The sequence below is a fragment of the Dromiciops gliroides genome, chromosome 4 (assembly GCF_019393635.1).
Source record: "Dromiciops gliroides isolate mDroGli1 chromosome 4, mDroGli1.pri, whole genome shotgun sequence".
Classification (NCBI taxonomy): Eukaryota; Metazoa; Chordata; class Mammalia; order Microbiotheria; family Microbiotheriidae; genus Dromiciops; species Dromiciops gliroides.
This window is the reverse complement of record NC_057864.1, coordinates 454,719,219-454,740,527: the sequence shown is the minus strand read 5'-3', so window position 1 is coordinate 454,740,527 and position 21,309 is coordinate 454,719,219. Positions and strand designations below refer to the sequence as shown.

Sequence of the window (21,309 nt, the reverse complement as noted above, 5' to 3'; positions counted from 1 at the left end):
CAGATGAGAACACTGGGGCTGAAAGAGGGTAACAGAAGTAACAAGAGACTGAGGAAAACATCATCCTGACTCCCAAGTAAAACTCTCTATCCATGGTACTCACAAGAAACACTCTTTAAATCAATCCACCAGCATTTATTAAGCACCTACTCTGTTCCTGGTCAGCACTGAGGATAACAAGACAAAAATGAACAAGGTCTTTTTTTTTTTTTTTTTTGTTTTGTTTTGTTTTTGTGGGGCAATGAGGGTTAAGTGACTTGCCCAGGGTCACACAGCTAGTAAGTGTAAAGTGTCTGAGGCCGGATTTGAACTCAGGTCCTCCTGAATTCAGGGCCGGTGCTTTATCCACGAACAAGGTCTTTTTAGAATCAGGATTATCAATTCTAGTTGTGAGGATTATACTTTATTTCAAGGAGGGGGAGGATTTTGAGAAATGAACATGGGGTTTCCAATCAGTAGATTTGGGTTCTAGGCTCGCCCCTGGCTGTGTGACCTTCAGCTCATTATTTAATATTTGAGCCTCCGTTGCTTTATTTATATAAAAGGGGAGAAAAAATGATAATTGTACTACTTAGTTCATAGGGCTTTTAGAAGGGTTATGATGAATAATAACTTAATAATAATAGCTAACATTTTTGAGTACAAACTTCAGATACATAATCTCATTTGCTTTTCTTAACTTCCTTATAAGGGAGGCAGAGGAAACATTTTGTGTGAAGTCATTGAAGCTTGGTAAGTTTAAGTGACTTGCCCAGGGTCATATGGGGAGTAGCTAGGAACTAGGATCCAGGTATCTTGACTCCCAAACCATTGTCCTTTACCTATGACCACAGCTGCCTAAAATGAAATCAGGGATGCTTGGTCAGGAGAAATAGTGGTAAAGTATTAGCCTTCAAGTCGGGAAGACCTAAGTTCCAATCCTGCCTCAGACACTAACACAAGGCTCCAGTTCCTTATTTATAAAAGAAAGGAATTGAGCGCCATAACCTCTATGGTCCCTTCTACCTTTAAATCTATTTTCCTATATTTGGAACCAAGGGAATCTGGGTTCAAATCTTGGTTCTGTGACCTTGGGCAAGTCACTTTACCTTTATGAGTCTCAGCTTCCTCCTTGGTAAAGTAAGGGAGTTGGACTGGATGACCTCTGAGGTCTGTTTGGGTACTAAACCTATGACCCTGTGACCTTGGACAAATCACTTCATTTCTCTGGTCTCAGTTTCCTCATCTATTAAATGCAGAACTTGGATAAGATGACCTCTGAAGTTCCTTCAATTTTAAGTAAATCATCCTGGGATTGTCTATATATAAGCTACTGATAGTAAGATATACTATAAAATTCTTTTAAAAAAACCCGTTTTAATTCCCTTTGACTTAAAAAATAAAATCATGCCCTCAGTAGCTTTTGGGGTTCTAGTGGTGAGAGAACCAACATGGTTGGGAATCGATGTGTCAGGACTTGCTCCCACTATGAGACATCAGAGCAGTGAGAGTGTAGGGATGCCCTTCTTGGAAGATGTGATCAGGGAGCAGAGTCAGGGTTCCTCATTCAAACCCTCTGCACAGAATGCAGTTTATATTTTTATATGGGTCTGAAGTGCCTTCTTTCTTTGGGCTCTGCAGAGATCCAACCTGCTCCCCAACTTCTGTCCTTTCCATCCTGGCCATGTAAACTCTGAGTTAATCATTAAGCTGGGTGTCTGGGACTGGTGGGGATGGAAGGTGGAAGGCTTAGGCTGGGCACGATTGTAGGAAGCATCATTTGAGGTCAGTTGGGTAGAGCTACCCTGGAAACTGCCTGCTCTTTGTTGAGTTCCAGTGATTTAGGAGCCAGGCCCAAGTCCAGGCCCCACAGTTAGGATTCAGTTTAAATTCAGTTGGTTATAGCACAGACTTCTGGACATCTAACCCTTTGGTGAACGTATGTGCTGGGATCCCCAGGGCAGTCCTCATTTCAAAAGTAGGGGAAGTTAGGTGATATAATGGAGAAAGCACTGGTCTTAGAGTCAGGAAGACCTGAATTTGAATCCTGCTTCAGTCACTTACTATGTGACCTTGGACAAGTCATTTAAACTCTCTCAGCCTCAGTTTCCTTATCTGTTTAATGAGGATAAGTGCTGTACAAATGAATGAGTACGAGTGTCTTGACTTTGACTCCAGAACTCTCCTCAAGTCACCACAATGCTGTGCACAACTGATGTAACAAATATCAAGGCAAAATGTTGTATAATGTAGCAATGGTAGCAATCAAATACTGAAGGGCTCTATCAAGATAAGATCAAAATAGGTTCATAAAGGGTGATATCATAAGCAAATTAGGGGAGCATGGAAAATTTTGCCATTAGATCAATGGATAAGAGAAAAAATTTATGACCAAACAAGAGAGAGAGAGAGCATTACAGGTTATAAAATGGATACTTTTGATTACACTAAATTAAAAAGGATTTTCATAAACAAAACTAATGCAGCCAAGATTATAAGGCAAGCAAGAAACTGGGAAAAAAGCATTTTATAGCAAGTTTCTCTGATAAAGGCTTCATTTCTCAAATATATAGAGAAGTGAGTTAAATTTATAGGAATATAAGTCATTCCACAATTGATAAATTTTCAAAGGATATGAATAGGCAGTTTTTTTCAGGGAAAGAAATCAAAGCTATCAATGGTCATATGGAAAAAATGCTCCAAATCACTAATAATTAGAGAAATGCAAATTAAAACAACTCTGAGTCGCCACCTCATACCTATCAGATTAGCTAACATGACAGAAAAGGAAAATGACATGCTGAATATGATATGGAAAAATAGGGATACTAATGCATTGTTGGTGGAGTTGTGAACTGATTCAACCATTCTGGAGAATAATTTTGAAATATGCCCAAAGGGCTATAAAACTGCGTATACCCTTTGACCCAGCTATACACTACTAGGTCTATATAACAAAGAGAACAAATAAAAAGGGAAAGAATCTATATGTACAAAAATATTTATAGCAACTCTTTTTGTGGTGGCAAAGAATTGGAAACAGAATGGATGTTCATCAGTTGGGGAATGACTGAACAAGTTGTAAATAATCAGGATGGAGTCCTATTGTACTATAAGAAATGATGGACAGAATAGTTTTAGAAAAACCTAGAAAGACATGAACTAATACAGAGTGAGGTGAGCAGAACTAGGAGAATATTGTGCACAGTAACAGCAATCTTATATGATGATTGATTGTGAATGACTCAGTTGTTCTCAGCAATACAATGATCCAAGATAATTCTGAAGGACTTATGATAAAAAATGCTATCTACCTCCAGTGAAAGAAATGATGGAGTTTGAATACACATTGAAGCATACTTTTTAAAATTTATTTTTCTTGCTTTTTCCCCCTCTGTAACATGGCTAACGAATAAATGTTTTGCATGACTACACATGCATAATTTATATAAAATTGCTTGCCTTCTCAAGAAGAGGGAAGTAGAGGTAAGGAGGGAGAGAATTTGGAACTCAAAAAAAATTTTTTTTTGATGTGCCCAGGGTCACACAGCTAGTAAGTGTCAAGTGTCTGAAGTTGGATTTGAACTCAGGTCCTCCTGAATTCAGGGCTGATGCTTTATCCACTGTCCCATGTAGCTCCCCCTGGAACTCAAAATTACAAAAAAAAAAAAAAAAACAAACCCAAAAAAACCCAACCACAATTGTTAGTTAGGTTTTTTTTTTTACACGTAATTGAGAAAAAAAAGTACTGAAGGGCACCCACTCCAGCATAAGCCATTCTCCAAGGACCATTGCTAGAGCCTGGGCTTTCTAGGCATCCAAAGAAGTCCAGTATGAAACCCTTAGGCCATGTCTATTTGCTCAGATCATAGCAATGGAAAAAAAAAATCTTGGGTCTGGAGTCAGAGAACCTGGTTTCAAATTCTGACTCTGATGTTTCCAATCTGTCTCATTTTGAACAAGTAACAACCTCTCTGGGCCTCAGCTCCCTCAGTATGTAACAGGAAGGGGTTGTGCTAGAAGACCTCAAAGTCTATGCTTGTTCTGATGCTAGAATTCCAGCAGATTGGAGAAAATATCTTTGCATCTTTCAAGAATGGTGCCTGCCTAGAACTAACAAACTTGTGGACTTTGTATTTCAGAATTGTTTTCAATCATCCAGATTTTAGTTTGTTCAAAGGAAGGGGAGGGGGCAGCACCGTCAGCATTCTCTTTAGACAACCTTTCTATACAAAATTATTTTTCTTCCTTCCTTCCTTCCTTCCTTCCTTCCTTCCTTCCTTCCTTCCTTCCTTCCTTCCTTCCTTCCTTCCTTCCTTCCTTCCTTCCTTCCTTCCTTCCTTCCTTCCTTCCTTCCTTCCTTCCTTCCTTCCTTCCTTCCTTTCGTGGGGCAATGAGGGTTAAGTGACTCGCCCAAAGTCAGACAGCTAGTAAGTGTCTGAGGCCAGATTTGAACTTAGGTCCTCCTGAATCCAAGCTGGTGCTTTATCCACTGCACCACCTAGCTGCCCCTATTTTTCTTTTTAAAGAAAATGTTTTATTGATATCTTTTGCTTTATGCCACCCACATTTCCCTCCATATCCCCTTCCCAGAGAACTATCTCATATAACAAAGAATTTTTTCAAAAAAGAAAAAAAGGAAGAAGACAAAAAACATCAGCAAAAGCTTTTTCTATAGAAATGATAATAACACAAGGCATGTATTTGGGGTTTGAAATATATTGATAGGACCTTTGAATGCAGGCTTAACATTTTCAATCCATTACAGTGACTGTTTTTTGCCTTTTTTAAAATTCCAAGTGCTTAGATTCTTTTGATTCTGAGAGGTACAGAATGACCTCAGGGCAAAACAGGACTGGGAAAATTGAGAACAAAACAGGAAACCCATGTTATTTCCCATGCTATATGATTGCACATATAATAATTTGGATACGATCATAATTTAATATTTTGTATTTTACAATAAAAATATTTCCTACATTAGAATTTCATTTCAGAATGCCTATTTTTAAAACTGAACAACTATGGTGTAGAATAATAGGGTTCACAGCCCCCAGTATTCAGAAAATACTGTACCTGACAACTGAATTAGCCCAAGGTTATTTCCTTTTCTATAAAATGAACGGGTGGGGCCAGATGGCCCAGCCCTGCCACTTACTGCCCATGTGATCTAGGGCAAGTTACTAAAGTTCTTGGCCTCTGTTTCCTCAGGTGTAAAATGAAGGGCTGGACTGCTGACCTTTAAGGGCCCCTCCAGTTCTGAATCCTTCATCCTAGGAGCTTTCAAGTTCTCAGGCCTACTTTTCCCATCTCCAGTAAAATCCTACTCTGATTCTTCATCTAGGTACAGGTGTAACTATGAATCCTCAAAGGGTCTGCCTGAGAACTGCAAGCAAACTCTGATGGTCCTACAAAGCCAGGAAAATTTTGAATACAGATATGACATCTAATGGTATATCTTTTCATCTAAGAGTAGCCTGGCTAACTCAAGAGGCATAGTAGATAGATCACTGGAAAGTCCCAAGTTCAAATCCTGCCTCAGACACTTCCTAGCTATGTGACTCTGGGAAAATGACAACCTCTCAGCCGAGATTATACCATCTATAAAATGAAGTTATTACCAGTGCCTACTGTACACAATTGCTGTGAAGTTCAAATGAGGCTAACACATGTAAAGACCTCTACAAATCTTAAAGTGACATACAAATGCTAGCAACTACCACCACCACCACCTTTACAACCACCATAACTACTATTTTTTTTTATGAGGCAATTGGGGTTAAGTGACTTGCCCAGGGTCACACAGCTAGTAAGTGTTAAGTATCTGAGGCCGGATTTGAACTCAGGTCCTCCTGAATCCAGGGCTGGTGCTCTATCCACCGCGCCACCTAGCTGCTCCCATAACTACTATTATCACTACTACAACTAGTACTACTACCACAACCACTAACATTACTACTTCTACCACTACTACCACCACCACTACTATCACTATTATTCTACCACTACCACCACCACTGCTGCTCCTACAACAACAACAACAATAACAACGACAACGACAACGACAACGACACTACTACTACTACTACTACAGTTGACAGAAAGAGGGTGAATTTTTTTTTTAAATGGGGCAATGGGGTTAAGTGACTTGCCCAGGGTCACACAGCTAGTAAGTGTCAAGTTTCTGAGGCCAGATTTGAACTCAGGAACTCCTGAATCCAGGGCCAGTGCTTTATCCACTGTGCCACCTAGATGCCCTGAGGGTGAATTTTTTAACCAACTCCAAAAGAGTTTGCCATCTGTGTGAAGGAAGTATCCACACAGATGAAATTCCAAATTTTTAAATGATCGAAAACAAGGGTTCCAGTCATAGTTCTTTCCCTTACCAGCCGTATGGCCTTAGATAAAACACTTCCTCTCTCTGAGACTCAGTTTCCTGCTCTGTAAAATGAGGAGATTGGACTCAATGATCTTGAAGGTGCCTTCTGGGCCCCTAATTAAAACCAAGCAATAAGTTTTACTTCTAGTCCATCTCCTGTTTCCTAATGGTCACTGCCTTCCATTGACCGATGAAATGTAGTAGAGGGCAGCTTGGTTAATAGCTCTGTTTACCTATTTAACTTTGAATTTAATTTAGCTGGTCAATATCAAGTGACTTAACCTCCTTGGGCCTCAGTTTCCTTAGCTGTAAAATGGATTGAGTTGTCTCTGAGATCCTCCCACCTTTTAATCTTTGATCCTATAAGTCACTGAACCTTTCTGGGCCTCACTTTCCTTAGCTGTAAAATGACTTGGGCTAGGCTGATGGCCTTTGAGGTCCCTCCCAGATCTTCATCAATGATTCTTTAATCTTGTTTTATGATCCTAGAGTTTAGTTCTTAGGACTTTGGAGGTTCTTAGGAGTGAGTGGGCCTCTGCTGTCCCTGGGGCTCCCTGGGGCATCCTTTGGGGGGGGAAAGATCTAGAGCCTGTTCTACTCTAAGTGCCTAAAATGTCGCTGTGATGTGGGGGAAGGGAGAGAAAACTGTAGTCAAGAGGGGAGCAGAATGGCTTATTAATTTAGTGCCTCCAGAGAGGAGAAGGGGAGGGGGCTGAAAGAAAGTCCCTTCATTACACCACCCTGACGATACTTACTGTGCATTAAAAAAATAAAATTAAAAAAAGTTGTTCCAGTAACAATCTCATCTGCATTTAATGACATGGCCCTGGGCATTTTTCTCTCACTGCCAATGAATGTGGCCCATAAACAATGTCTGGTGCCCCCGGGTATTAGTCACTTCCTGCAAATGAAACAGAGCAGGGCTCCACTGAGCCAGGCCATGTGGGTGCAGTGGGCTGCTCACTGGTGGGTGCTCTGCTCCTTAAACCAAAGCCAGAAACACCCCTTTGGCTTTTCCCAAACCATTTTAGAGATGGCCAGCACTATTTCCTCCTTCCTCCTTCCCCCCAAACCCTTTATGAGGGTAGAAGACTGAGGACATAGTCAATTTAATATACTGATGTAGAGCCATGGAACAGTCAACAAGCATTTGTTAAATGTCAGCACTTAGCTAAGGGGTAGGGATACAAAGAAATAGACTCAGCCTCAGTTTTCTCATCTGTAAAATGAGTAGGTTGGACTAGATGGTGGCTAAGGGCCCTTCCGGGTCTAGATTTGTGTTCCTGTACCTGTCAGAGTTGGAAAGAACCTTGGAATTTATTTAATTTTACAATGCCCTTTCTATTGGATTTCTCCCAATAGACTGAGTTCTCTGAGGGAGTCAGTCAGTCAGTCAGTCGGTTGGTCGACAAATATCTGCTAAGCATGTACTATGTGTTAGGAATTGCACTCAGTTCTTGGGACACAAAGAAAGGCAAAACCAATCCGGGCCTCAAGAAGCTTCTGTTCTAATGGGGAGGCCTACATACAAATACCTAGGTACATACATGATATATAGAGAGCGGATGGAAGGTAATAGGAGAGAGGAAGATGCTGAGGGGATCGGGAAGGGCCTCCTGCAGGTGGCACTCCTGGAAGGAAGCCAGATCAGCTCAGAGGTGACCCAGGGCACGAGGGCTGAGATGGACCCAAGGGACAGTCTGCCAGCAGAGATGTGTCAAAGGAAGAAGAGCAAGTAGGCCTTTGTAGCTGAATTGTAGGGAAGGAGGGAATGTGCTTTTCTCTTTTCTTTTATTTTCCTTTATTCTCTTTTTTTCCCTTTTTTTTCTTCTTTTCTTCTTTTTGTGAGGCAATTGGGGTTAAGCGACTTGCCTAGGGTCACACAGCTAGTAAGTGTCAAGTGTCTGAGGCTGGATTTGAACTCAGGTCCTCCTGAATCCAGGGCCGGTGCTCTATCCACTGCGCCATTTAGCTGCCCCTTACCCTTTTCTTTTTAAAGATCAACAAGGGGGAAAGGTGGCTATAAGCTGAGGCAGAGGGGCACAAAGTCCAGGGGCCCAATGCCAGTTGTTCAAAGAGGGCTGATTTCAAGAAATCAGTGGACAAGTCATTGGTGGCAATTCCCAATATTCCCATAAACACGACCCAGCACCTCTAAGCACATAGGCCTAAAGAGCCCAGAGAAATCAACTGGTCCAGGTGGAGAGCTACATTTGGAATCAAAAGACTTGAGTTCAAATCCTGACTCTGTCACTTGCAATCTCAGTATCCTTGGAAGAGTTGATCCATCTCTGAGGGCCTCGATTTTCTCCTCTTGTAAAATATAGCATCAGGGAACTCTAAAGTTCCTTTGGTTCTAGAGACTCTTGGCTTATAATTCCTGATTTTTGACTGTGGAAGCCTCTAACATCATCCCAAAATGGAACCTGAAGGCCACCACAATGCATTCCCAATCTGGGGACTCCATGTAGATTCTATTCCAAATGTATGTCTTCCCTCCCCCCCTCCTCCCTTCTTCTCCCCGCCTCCCCCAGCCCTGAAGGACGATACAACTATTTCCTGATGCTTTGATTTCCTTAATTTGGAGAATAACAGTAATTCCTCATCCCCTACCTCACAGGTGTCCCTGAGGTTAATGAGAGTGTCTGTAGCTTCAAGCTTCTTGAACAAAAGTACAGGATAAAGGCAAGTACTATTTATCATTAAGCTAAAGGAATTTCCTTGAAAAGATCTCAATGCCAAGAACCACAGCCCTTTAAGGTGATGATATTTCTTGGCACTTCAAGTTCAGTGATTATAACATTTTAAGTCAGATAGGTTTTCCCCCTCTTCCCCCTCCCCCATGGACATCACCCAGGCTGTGAGAACCAAGGTAGGCTAACCTTCTCGTAGGCAAAAATGCATTTGAGATCATGGCTCAGTAATTCCACTCATCTGTAAGCTAATCATCCTGGACTTTGGTGCACGTCTTGTTGGGGGGGGGGGATGTCCCAGTATTGTGTTAAATCCTTATTTTAAAGCAGTTGTTTTCAGAACTAGCACAGATAGTTTTTGGGGCCTGGCATCAAGGAAGATTGAGGTTCAAATCTCATCTCTCACTTTTATTAGCAACATGACCCCAGGCTAACCAATTAACTTCTGATGTTAAGTGAAGGGCAGCTATGGGGTATAATGGATAGAGTGCTGAACACCTACATCTGAGTACTGTTTCAGTCAACCTCTCAACCTCAGTTTCTTCATCAGTAAAAATGAGGAAAGTAATAGAATTTAGCTCACATGTAGTCATGAGATACAACTATTTATTTATTTATTTATTTTTTGCAGAGCAATGAGGGTTAAGTGATTTGCCCAGGGTCACACAGCTAATAAGTGTCAAGTGTCTGAGGCTGGATTTGAACTCAGGTCCTCCTGAATTCAGGGCCAGTGTTTTACCCACTGAGCCACCTAGCTGCCCCCAACTAATTTTTTTTTTAAAAGACAAAATATAATATTTGTAAAGTGCTTAGCACAGTGCCTGGCACATAGTAGATGCTTAATAAATGTTTGCTCCCCTTTCCCCTGAATGTAAAGTCCTTTGCAAACCTTAAAGTGCTTACTTATAGGTTCTGGGTTTACTCTCAACCTTAACTAGGATTGGCAAGTGGGGTCCCTGGAATAAGGCTACTACTCGCCTCAGATTTCTAGGGCCAACTAACCCGGAGAGGTTGGAGTGTCTTTCTCAAATGCTATTTTTCCCAAGCCTGCATCAGGTATATTCTTTCCAATATTGATTGGTCAGTTATCTCCCCAATATCATTTAAACAATTATTAGCACCCCTGTATAATTTTGACCAGTTGATAGCCCTCCAAATCATTGATAATCCATTAGCTTCTACAAAGGTATATTTACTGAAAAGACATAGCAAGAGCTAAGGTACAGAAATATCCCACTTTCCCCTTCACCTCCAACCAGGGCATGATTTCCCTGGGGAGCACAGACTAAACTTTAAAGTGCTAGCTACAAAGTTTTTCTTCCACTGAGTTTACATCTGGGTATAACATAGCCAATGGAAGAGATATTTCATTGCTTTCAGGACTGGTGTCTGGGCTGCCAAGTCAATCTGCTACTGGGCTGAATCAATCAGGTTGCTCCCCAGGGCTTTGCTGGCTCACCAGGCTTGACTGCTGTGGCTACTAGAAGACTCCAGTTCGGACCGCCATTGTTGGACTTCTGGTGGCTTTTCTAATCTTTAGAATCTTACAAGGTCATTTAATCTCTGCTGCCCTAGGATCAGGGAAGAAGAAACAGCAGCACCACGAAACCTATCCAACAATGTTGGAAGACAGAATATTTCTTCTTCCTCCCTCAAACATCACCAAGGAGAGAGAAAAACCTCAAAGAGTTCCTCAGTTGGAACCAGTTCTAGCTCAGCATGCAATTAAAAGACTTTTCTTCTTCATGCATTAAGTAGACAGAGAAACAGTCACAACATACCTGCACATGCTGTGAATTGGGGGAGGGCCCTTCCATTAGAGGGGCCATCACACATCTCCAGAAGCAGGATCTATTAAGTCACAAGTAGATCATTAGGGAGCTGGGTGTTACAGCGGAGAGAGCACCAGCCTAGGAGTCAGGAGGACCTGAATTCAAACCTGGCATTACACTTAATAGCTTTGTGACCCTGGGCAAGTCACTTAATCCTGTCTGCCTCAGTTTCCTGATCTGTAACATGAGCTACAGAAGGAAATAGCAGCAAACCACTCTAGTATCTTTGCCAAAAAAACCCCAAATAGGATCATGAAGAATCAGAACAACTCAACAACAATAATAAGCTCATCAGTTATCACTCATGCTCAAAGAACTGGGTCTCTATTGGCCAGTCCCTATTACATATAAATGATAGCTCCTATCATGTGCTTCGAGCCCCTCTCTAGGATTTTGATATGTCCTACTGTCTTACACATGGTTTTTTCTAGATGGCTCAATGGATAGAGTCACTAGGACCTAAGTTCAAATCCTTTTTATTTTTTTTTTTTGGCAATGAGGGTTAAGTGAGTTGCCCACGGTCACAGAGCTGGTAAGTGTCAAGTGTCTGAGGTCGGATTTGAACTCTGGTCCTGAATCTAAGGCCAGTGCTTTATCCACTGCGCCACCTAGCTGCCCCTTCAAATCCTGATATAGACACTTGTTAGCTGAGTGACCCTGGGCAATTTACTCAACCTCTACCTGACACTGACTCATTAACTATAAAATGGGGATAATAGCAGCACCTGCCTTCCAGGGTCATTGTGAGGATCCAATGAAATAATATTTTTAAAGTACCTGGCACAAAATAGGCACTTAAATGCTTGTTCCCTTACTTCCCTCCTCAATTATCTTTCACATTACAATTATATGTTTCCATCTAAACATTAGGACACTAAAAGTGGGTTAGTCTTCAAGGTTTGAAAATACCTACAGAATAAAGTATAAACTCCTAAGCATGGCATTCAAGGCCCTCTATAATATGTCCCTATAATATGTGTACCTTTCCAACCTTATCTCCCACTTTTCTCCCTTGGGCAGCCTCTACTCTAATAAAACTAGACTCTATGCCAGATTTTGAACCCTTCCTTTCACTTATGCCTACTGACTACCCATCTTTCAAGGCCCAACTCAAATGCCATCTCCTTGAAGTTCTCTTATACTCTCCCTACCAAGAGAGAAGTAGCCACCATGTCCTTTAAACTCCCAAGTCACCTTGTCCCTCTCTAACAGCACTCATTATCTTTTATTGGGGTATTTGTGGAATTACCTGAGTTACTCAAGAGAAATGGGCCTTGCAAACAAGGCCTATGCTTTAATCACCTCTACATCGACTATTTCCAAAACAGTGCTCCTTGCAAATAGTAGCCACTTAATAAATGCAGTTCAACAGAAATTTATTAAGCTCCTATGTATACATTGTGGGAGGCTCTGGGGGAATCAAAGACAAAAGTGAAAGGATAATAATCTCTTAAAGGAGATCACATCCTGTGGTAGAACAAATGGCACTCAGGAAAATGAAAATGGCATATATGAAAAGGCATGTTGGGCTTCTTCTGCAGAAATTCAACATTTAAGGAGATAAGTAAATACAAGAGGAATCCAGAAGGGGAAGAGCAAAAACAAAGTGGCGGGTGGTAGAGGAAAGCTGGAAATATTTTATCTATCAATCAACAAGCATTTATTAAGCTCTTACTATGTATTAAGCACTAGGGACTTGGTAACCCAGGTTAGTAAGTAGTAGAAGCAATATTGGAACCCAAATCCAGGTCTCTTTCCACCATACCACATTGCCTGTCTTTTTTGGCATAATCTGCATAATTAGATATTGCATAAGAACTGATGCATGAATGTAATTGAATTGCCTTGTAAGAAACAATGAATGTAAAGAATGCAGAGAAGCTTGAGAAGATTTCTATGAACTAATTCAAAGTCACATAAGCAAAACCAGGTAAACGATAGACTTAATGATCACAACAATGTGGATGAAGAGAACCCCAACCAAAAAGTGAAATCGTATACTGCAATTGTCATGACCAAGTTGGACTTCAGAGAATGAAGTAGGAAAACGTATCTCCCTCTTCTTTGCAGAGGTTGGGGACTATGGGTATGGAATGTTGCTTGAATTGTACACCTTGGTCATGAAGTATTTTATCAGCTTTGCTCACTTCTTTCTTCCTCCTTTCTTTGTTATAAGGGATAGCTCTCTGGTTAAAGAAGTAGGGAGGGGAAGGATATATTTGGAAGTGAAGGTGTTTTAAAGAGAAAACATACAATAAAAAATTACTTTAAATAAATATAAATACTTAATACTTAAAAATAGAATTGTTTCATGAAAGTTGAAAAGTTATGAACAAACTGTTTCTCAGTTTCCTTTTTTTACCTTTCTGGAACTCCTGCCATTTGTCTGAGAGAAGGCGTTGAGCTTAAAAATAGAGGTCTACGAAGGATAAGCACTCAAATGGGGATCATGAAGCTAGTCATTTTCTTTGCCTTGGACAGCTAAGAACTTTGAAGGGGTCAATGTATCACTTCACAGAAGAGCCTTCAAGAATGTGGGAAAGGGGGAATTAACTGAGTGAAGTGAAATCTGCCTGCTCAGTGACCTCTGGCTCTCTCCTTGCCTGCCCACACCCACCTGCCCCCCTCTACCAGTGAAAAGCTTGGCAGGTGTGTGTGTGTGTGTACCTCAGAATCACAGTGGAAGATTGTTGTGTATTTACATAAGACTTTGCATTTCCCAGGGTTTGCTCTGGCCATAAGGCAAAAGAGGCACCACCTTTGGAGGGAGCCTGGTCTAGGAGAAAGAAGAGCACTAGGGGCAGCTAGGTGGAGCAGTGGATAAAGCGCCGGCCCTGGAGCCAGGAGTACCTGAGTTCAAATCCGGCCTCAGACACTTGACACTTACTAGCTGTGTGACCCTGGGCAAGTCATTTAATCCCCATTGCCCCACAAAAAAACAAAACAAAACAAAATAAATTTATATGTACATATTATTTATAAAACAGTTATTTACCTGTATATATAAAAAAGAAAACTGCCTGTTTATTAAAAAAAAAAGGAAGAGGAAAGATTTAAAATACTAAATTATATGTACTAAAATATGACTAGGTATATCTAAATGTAATAACAAAGAAATATACTTTATATATCTCATATATGTATATGTGTATATTATATCTATGTTTGATATATGTATAAAATTTAATTATATATCACAAATAAAATTTTTTAAATGTATCCTGAATTTTCTCATTTTACTTTATTTAGGCCTCAGTCTTCTCATCTATAAAATTTTAGGGGTGGACTTAATGGTTTCTCAAGTTCCTGCCAGCTCCAGCTCCCTAAGTTCTAGGTGTCCCATCTAGTACGAGGGTCCTTGTTCTCTAAGCACAGAACGTGTTGAATTAGGGCTCAGAGAGCTAGAAGTGGAAGGGGTCACTATCCATGGTCAAGTCTGGAGACAAAAGGCAGACTGAAACATATTTAGAAGTACTGTAACTCAGAAAGGATTTAGAGGACTCATATTAAGGCCCGTGGGTGGGCCGAAGATGAATTGGAGGCGGCATCTCTGATATTTTCAAAGGACCACAGGATCATAGATTTAGGCCCAAAGAAGAGACCTCTGAGATCATCTATTACACTGATGTCAAACACAAATAGAAAGGGATCCCTGGGCCTGTATATTGGCTTAGAAAACCACAAATTAGTAAGAGTTAATAACATCTAGTGTGTATGTGGTACTTATTATGTGCCAGACACTGTAGTAAGAGCTTTACAACTATTATGTCATCTGATCCTCATAACAACCCTAGCAGGCAAATGCTGTTATAATGTCTACTTTATAGATGAGGAAACTGAGGCAGAAATTAATCGATTTGCCTAAGGTCACACCTCTAGTAAGTGTCTGAGAATAGATTTGAACTCAGGTCTTCTTGACTCCAGGTTCATAGCCCTATCCAATGCAGCTTCCTAGCTGCTTCCATTAAATATTAAATTAAGATGATCTGTGTTTTGTTGTATTTTTAAATTTTTTGTTAAATATTTCCCAATTACACTTGAATCTGGTTGGGCTGTTCTAGGGTAGCTTAAAACCAGAGGGCAGTGAGTTTGACACCTTTGAAGTACAATATAAGGGAAGAAACTGAGTCCCAGAGGAGGTAAAATTAATGCTCCAAGGTCACACAACTAGTAAGTAGCAGGATTGGTTTTCCAGTCTGGGTCATAGGAACCTAACATAGATCTAGGCAGGAGTGTGCTAGTAAATGTTTAACAAGGGGTGGGGGAGGGGAGGGGAAGGAATGGAATGTATACACAACAGGCTTTAAAATTTAATTTGCATTGTTAATGGCCACTTTCTTTAGTCGAAGCAATTAACGAAACAATAAACCAAGCCCTGATTTGTAACATCCATTTCTGAGGTGTTAAATGCTCACACTGAAAATGGAATAATTATCTCCAAAATGGCTCCCTAAATATTGAACTTGAAGGGACTTAAGGGGTCAACTGGGACAATGCTCTCCTTTTACAGGTGATGAAACAAAAGTTGATTAAGGGATTGCCCCAGGCTCTACTGATAGTAGTGCCAGAACTGGAATTTGAACCCAGGTCTTTTGATGTCAAATCCAACATTCTTGGTCAAAGAAACAATAGAATAATTATAACTGAGTGGCAACGTGTTGTTGTGGGTTACGGGTCCAGATTTAAGCCTAGGAGGAACGTGTTTCCACATTTGCCTCTGACCCATACTGACTGTGTGACGCAAGGGAAGTCATGTTGCCAAGGCTCTAAGTTGCAGAAAAGATGGCGTTATCTTGCTCAGCTCAGGGAGTTTTCTCATTTGAGAGTTCCCTGTATCAGTGACATCACAGGCTAGTGGCCCCATTTGGTTGGATCAGAGAATATGCAAGAGAGAGAAATATGCAATAAGCCTGGATAGGTAGGTTAGGTCCAGACTGATGAAAGGCCTTACATGTCACACTGAAGAGTGTGTATTTTATTTTAGACATAACAGCCGTGCCACTAGAAGCTAATTTTGGCAGCTTGAGGAAGAATTGGAGGGAGAGGATAGACTGATAATAGGAAGAACAATTAGGGGGCCCGGAGAACAAAGGAGAGAGATAATAAGAACCAGAATTGATTCTGGAGATAGGATTAGCAGAAATTGGCACCTGAGTAGATATGAGGGGATGGAGAAAGATGAACAAGAGAGAAAACTCAAGAAGGACTCTGCAAGCTACAAACCTGGGTGACCCAAGGGGAGGATGGAGGGTGATTGTCATCGAAAGAGGGTCATTTGAAGGGGGAATGGATTCAAAGGGAAAGATAGAACAGTTTGATTTCAAACATGTGGAGTCTGAGATGCCAGGAGGACATTCTGATGAAAACGTCCAGAAGGTAGTTAGAGACAAAGGCCAGGAATCAGGGAAGAGCTTGGATTTATATCATGGTAATGGAATCTTTGGGAATTGACAAAACCACCAATAGAGAGAATGTAGAAATGAGAACGATGCTTGGGACAGGGATGGCATTTGGAACGCGGGGGGTGGGGGGATGGGGGTCGGGGGGCTGGGTTCCCGTCCTTCTGATGCCATGTTCCCCATCTCTCTTGCAGGCTCAGTCTCTCTGGCCCCAAGCTGCCTCCTCGTCCCGCCACCACCACCATACCCCCCCAAATTGAGGAAATAAAAGACTTTCTTGCTCACAGCCAGGCGAAAGGATGCCGAATCTGTCATGATCAAGAAAAACAAGTACAATGTGAAGTTTAAGATTCTCCGCAGCAGGTACCTGTACACCTTGGTCATCACAGACAAAGAGAAGGTAGAGAAACTTAAACGGTTCTTGCCTCCTGGTTTGGCTCTGAAGGAGCTGAAGTGAAGGAATCATTCAATGTTGCACCTGTATTAAAATGTTAAAAATTTTTAAAAAAATTTAAAAAACCCATACTTGGAGAATGATCAATTGGAAAAGGAGACTGTATAGGAGGAGTGGAGTAGTCAGAACATTGTGGGGGGGGGGAGACAGAGACAGAGACAGACAGACAGAAGCAGAGACAGAGACAGAGACAAAGACAGAGGCAAAGAGAGAAACAAAGACAGAGACAGAAAGGTTGTGAATGAGCCAGACACTCAGAGACAAGAGCCAGAGGGGTCAGGGTCACAAATAGAGGGCAATCTTCTCTTTAGAAGTCATTCTTGTTTGTCCTTCATTCCAGAAGAGGACCATGGCATTGGGGTGATATCATGAGTTACAGTGAATAGGACTTTAGTGAAGGAGAGCTGTGCAAGGTCACCAACCTCACTCTCCTCCAGAGCTATCTGGATCCAGTGGCAAGATAGATATCCAGACAACTGGAAATGGCTCCACATGTTTGAAGCAACTAGAGTTAAGTGACTTGCCCAGTGTCATACAGCTAGTAAGTGTCTGAGGTGAGATTTGAACTCAGGTACTTCCAACTTCAGGAGCAGTGCTCTATCCACTGTACCACTTAGCTGCCCTTTTCTTCAGAGATCAGAGCAAAGAAGACTGTTGAAGATGGGAAGATAGAGAGGGATTTTGAGATGGAAAATATGGAGGTGAGGTCATGGATAGTCTCAATTTTCTCAACAAAGAAGGTTTCAGGAATGTGCTGGAGCCACCCCAGACAGACTTGGGTGAATCAATTGTTAAATTTGATCATTTATTCCTTGGAAATAAGCTACAAATCAGGATTTAATTTATTAATTCTTATTAATTTCTAGACTTAAGAAAATGATGATGAACATGTTAATAATGTCACTAATACAGATCAAACTTAAAAGTGTGTCATGGGTTCCAAACACTCACACACACATACTCACACACACTGCCCCCCACAGAGCCAATTGTTAAACATTTACTTTCACACCCCTGAACAGAAGGCAGGATCATTTGCTGAGAGGAAGGTGGAGATGATATAAGAGGCCTGAAGAGAAACAAGATTTAGAACAAACCCTACAAGGGTGGTGGTAGAGAGTTAATCAGAGAAAAAAAAAATCAAAAGGCTGCCCAGTTGAGTTCAGATAACAAATCTGTAGAGGAGCAATCAACACAGTTGCATGATTTGGTCTAGTGAATATCTCCAAGGTCCCTTTCAGTCCTAGATCTTGGGATCCTCCATGTCACTGATCCCCACAGGTTTTTGGGTTTTTTTTGGTGAGGCAATTGGGGTTAAGTGACTTGCCCAGGGTCACACAGCTAGTAAGTGTTGTGTCTGAGGCCGAATTTGAACTCAGGTCCTCCTGAATCCAGGGCCAATTCTCTGTCCACTGAGCCACCTAGCTGCCCCTGATCCCCACAGGTTTTAATTTGCCACTGAGCATTCACTATTGTTCTCCATTCTGGGTTGTGTGTGTGTTCGCACACACACATTCGTGTGCTGAGTTTGGAGCTGACCAGGCTGGGACCCTGGTCATTTGTTCTTTTAGAGTCTGGCAATCTGCTAGTGCCCAGTGGATGTTTATACCCCTGGGCCTTTGGGCATTCTCCTTGTTGTCCTCTGTCCATATTGCTGGCTTCCCAGGAGACAATAGGGGTCAGAGTTAAGCTGGGAGTCTGTGAGTTTGGGATGGTGATCAAATTGGGTTTGTGTGAAGCTTCCCTATCCATAGCAGAAGAGACTGTGAGAAACCTGGCTGTCCTTATGTGCCCTTACATGGGCACAGCAGGTAGGGGGAGAGCTGGTTGGCTTGTGCCATGTTCTACAAGAGTTTTTTCCTGATCCCCCTGAATTCTAGCACCCTCCCTCCATTGATTCTTTTTGTTTTGTTTTGTTTTTGCAGGACAATGAGGGTTAAGTGACTTGCCCAGGGTCACACAGCTAGTAAGCGTTAAGTGTCTGAGGCCAGATTTGAACTCAGGTCCTCCTGAATCCAGGGCTGGTGCTTTATCCACTGTGCCACCTAGCTGCCTCCATTGATTCTTTCCATTGTATCTTGTATAAAATTGTTTGTACATAGATGTTTATGTGTCATCCCCCTCATTAGACTGTTGGCTTCATGAGGACAGGGGTTGTCTTTTGCCTGTCTTTGTATCCCCAGTAATTGGCACAGTGCTTGGACACAGTATTAACTGAATAGATTGGAGGAAAAAAAGAAGAAGGGGATGTGATCCGAGGCAATGTCTGCCAATCTCCAGAGCAAAGTCCATAAAGCTTTTCCTACCAAACATCTTTACTTCTTTAAACCAGGAAGTTTTTTTTTTAAATGACTCTTTCTCTGTGTTCTCCTAATGGGATTTCCAGCTGCCTTCTTCTTTCTCCGTGGCTTGCCCTCGAGGCTCAGAGACCCATCATAGTAAAGCCATGGAGGGCAGAGTGGCCCACCATAGAGATCTTAAGTACTTTATTTGTCTACGATAGAATTTGGATTTGGGAATAGTATAAAGAATGAGGCAGGGAGGAGCGATGGAAGTTATAGCCATAATCCAACCAAGCCTAATGTTTCTGCTAAACCACACTCAGCAGATTGTTATAGTCTTGCAAAGAGGGAGCCTCCCAAAGGAAAGGATACTATATTAGGGTTCATGAAGGATTCTTGTTGCCACTCCAAATAAACCAGGCATCTGAGTTATGGTGTGATGGGAACACCTATAAACAATAGCCTTGAACTGCTCTTGATTTTAAGCTTCCTGTAGACAATTGTTGCTGTTGCTGTTGTTGTGGTATCTGCAGACAATAGAAGAAGACAAAATTAAGGTTGGTGTTTTAGGTTGGCCTATTAAGCCACTGTTTACGGAACTTGTTGTTCACAAAGGAGAGAATGGGAGAGCACCAGACAAGTCCTCTTTATGTGGTAGAGACCCTTTTATGGTTGAGTAGTGTGACTGTTAGGGTACAGTGTTCTTTAATAGCTTTTCTTAGTTGATTTCATCCCCCTACATTATATGTGTCCCTGAGAAATTTTGTGTTAGACTGTGCCATTAGCCACTTGAAGTCTTGGCCGAGAGAACACAAAAGGGTTTGGGTGAGAGGGATCACTGCACAGTGAAGTCAGTAACAGTTGTGTTCTTGACTACATTTGTTTTTGTAGGGCAATGAGGGTTAAGTGACTTGCCCAGGGTCACACAGCTAGTAAATGTCAAGTGTCTGAGGCCGAATTTGAACTCAGGTCCTCCTGAATCCAGGGCTGGTGCTTTATTCCCTGTATTACCTAGCTGCCCCTTTGGCAACATTTTTTAAACTTTCACCTATTCTATGTTGTGATGAAATAATGGGATTTAGCAGATACTCAAGGACCCACCTGGAGATTAATCTAGACTGACTGAATCAAGTGAGAGTGATTGATGGCTGATTAGCCTACTTTAAGTTAACTGGATTGTAATCACACCTGGCTAGCCCTTAAGAAGGTATTGTTCGGGGGGCAGCTAGGTGGCGCAGAGGATAGAGCACCGGCCCTGGATTCAGGAGTACCTGAGTTCAAATCCGGCCTCAGACACTTAACACTTACTAGCTGTGTGACCCTGGGCAAGTCACTTAACCCCAATTGCCTCACTAAAAAAAAAAAAAAAAAAAGAAGGTATTGTTCTCAGAAGCTAGATTTTGAACTCAACTTGAGAACACCTTCAAAAACCAATGGATTTGGATGATGCCAACCAATCAGCTTGAAGCAGTGTGTAAGGGCTGCCTCTGTTCCAGACTTATAAAAAGCTTCCACAATCAGCTTGCTGAGAGTTCCTGATTAAAGCAGGCTCGTGGAGGAGGACTTGAGGAAGAACCCAACCAGGCTGGAACTCTATGCGAGATAGGCTTTTTCTTAACTTTCTGAACTCCTTATGAACACCTGTATGCTTTAATAAATGTTTAATGCCCAAAGACTGGTGCTGAAACTTCTAATTTAAGGCAACCACAATTTAGATTTTAAACATCACAATGTCCAGGTCTGGGTAGTTAGGTGGCACAGTAAATAGAGGGCTGGAATTGGAGTCAGGAAGACCTGAGTTCAAATTTAGCCTCAGACACGAGTTGTGACCCTGGGCAAGACACTTTACTGTGCTTGCCTCAGTTTCCTCATATGGAGAAGGAGATGGTGAACCACTCCAGTATCTTTGCCAAGAAACCCCTTACAAGGATCTGGACACAAAGAATTGAAATGACTAAACAACAAAACTCATCCATACCTTCCTATCCTGTGCAACTTTTATTCATGTTCTTCCCAAGGTTCATAGGAGGTCTACTCACTATGATTTCTCATAACATTGAAAAGCTTCCAGTGGTTCATTCCGGCTGTTCATTTGCATCACTCACTCTTGCTACAGGTTCAGATCCTCTTCTCTGCTTGTCTTACCATCCTTGTATGATGATTTCATTTAATTTTTTTTTTTTGATATTTCTCATTTATATGTCGCACCCACCATGAACCTTTCCATTCATTGAAGACAGAAGAGTTCCATGTCTTGCTGCCATATTAGTATAATGTGAACCTTGAAAAGA

At 41.6% G+C, this 21,309-nt stretch overlaps 1 pseudogene; it reads left to right on the top strand.

Moving 5' to 3' along the window:
* The first annotated feature begins 1,467 nt into the window (after positions 1–1,467).
* Positions 1,468–16,739, top strand: LOC122755263 (annotated as a pseudogene).
* The last annotated feature ends 4,570 nt before the right edge of the window (positions 16,740–21,309 follow it).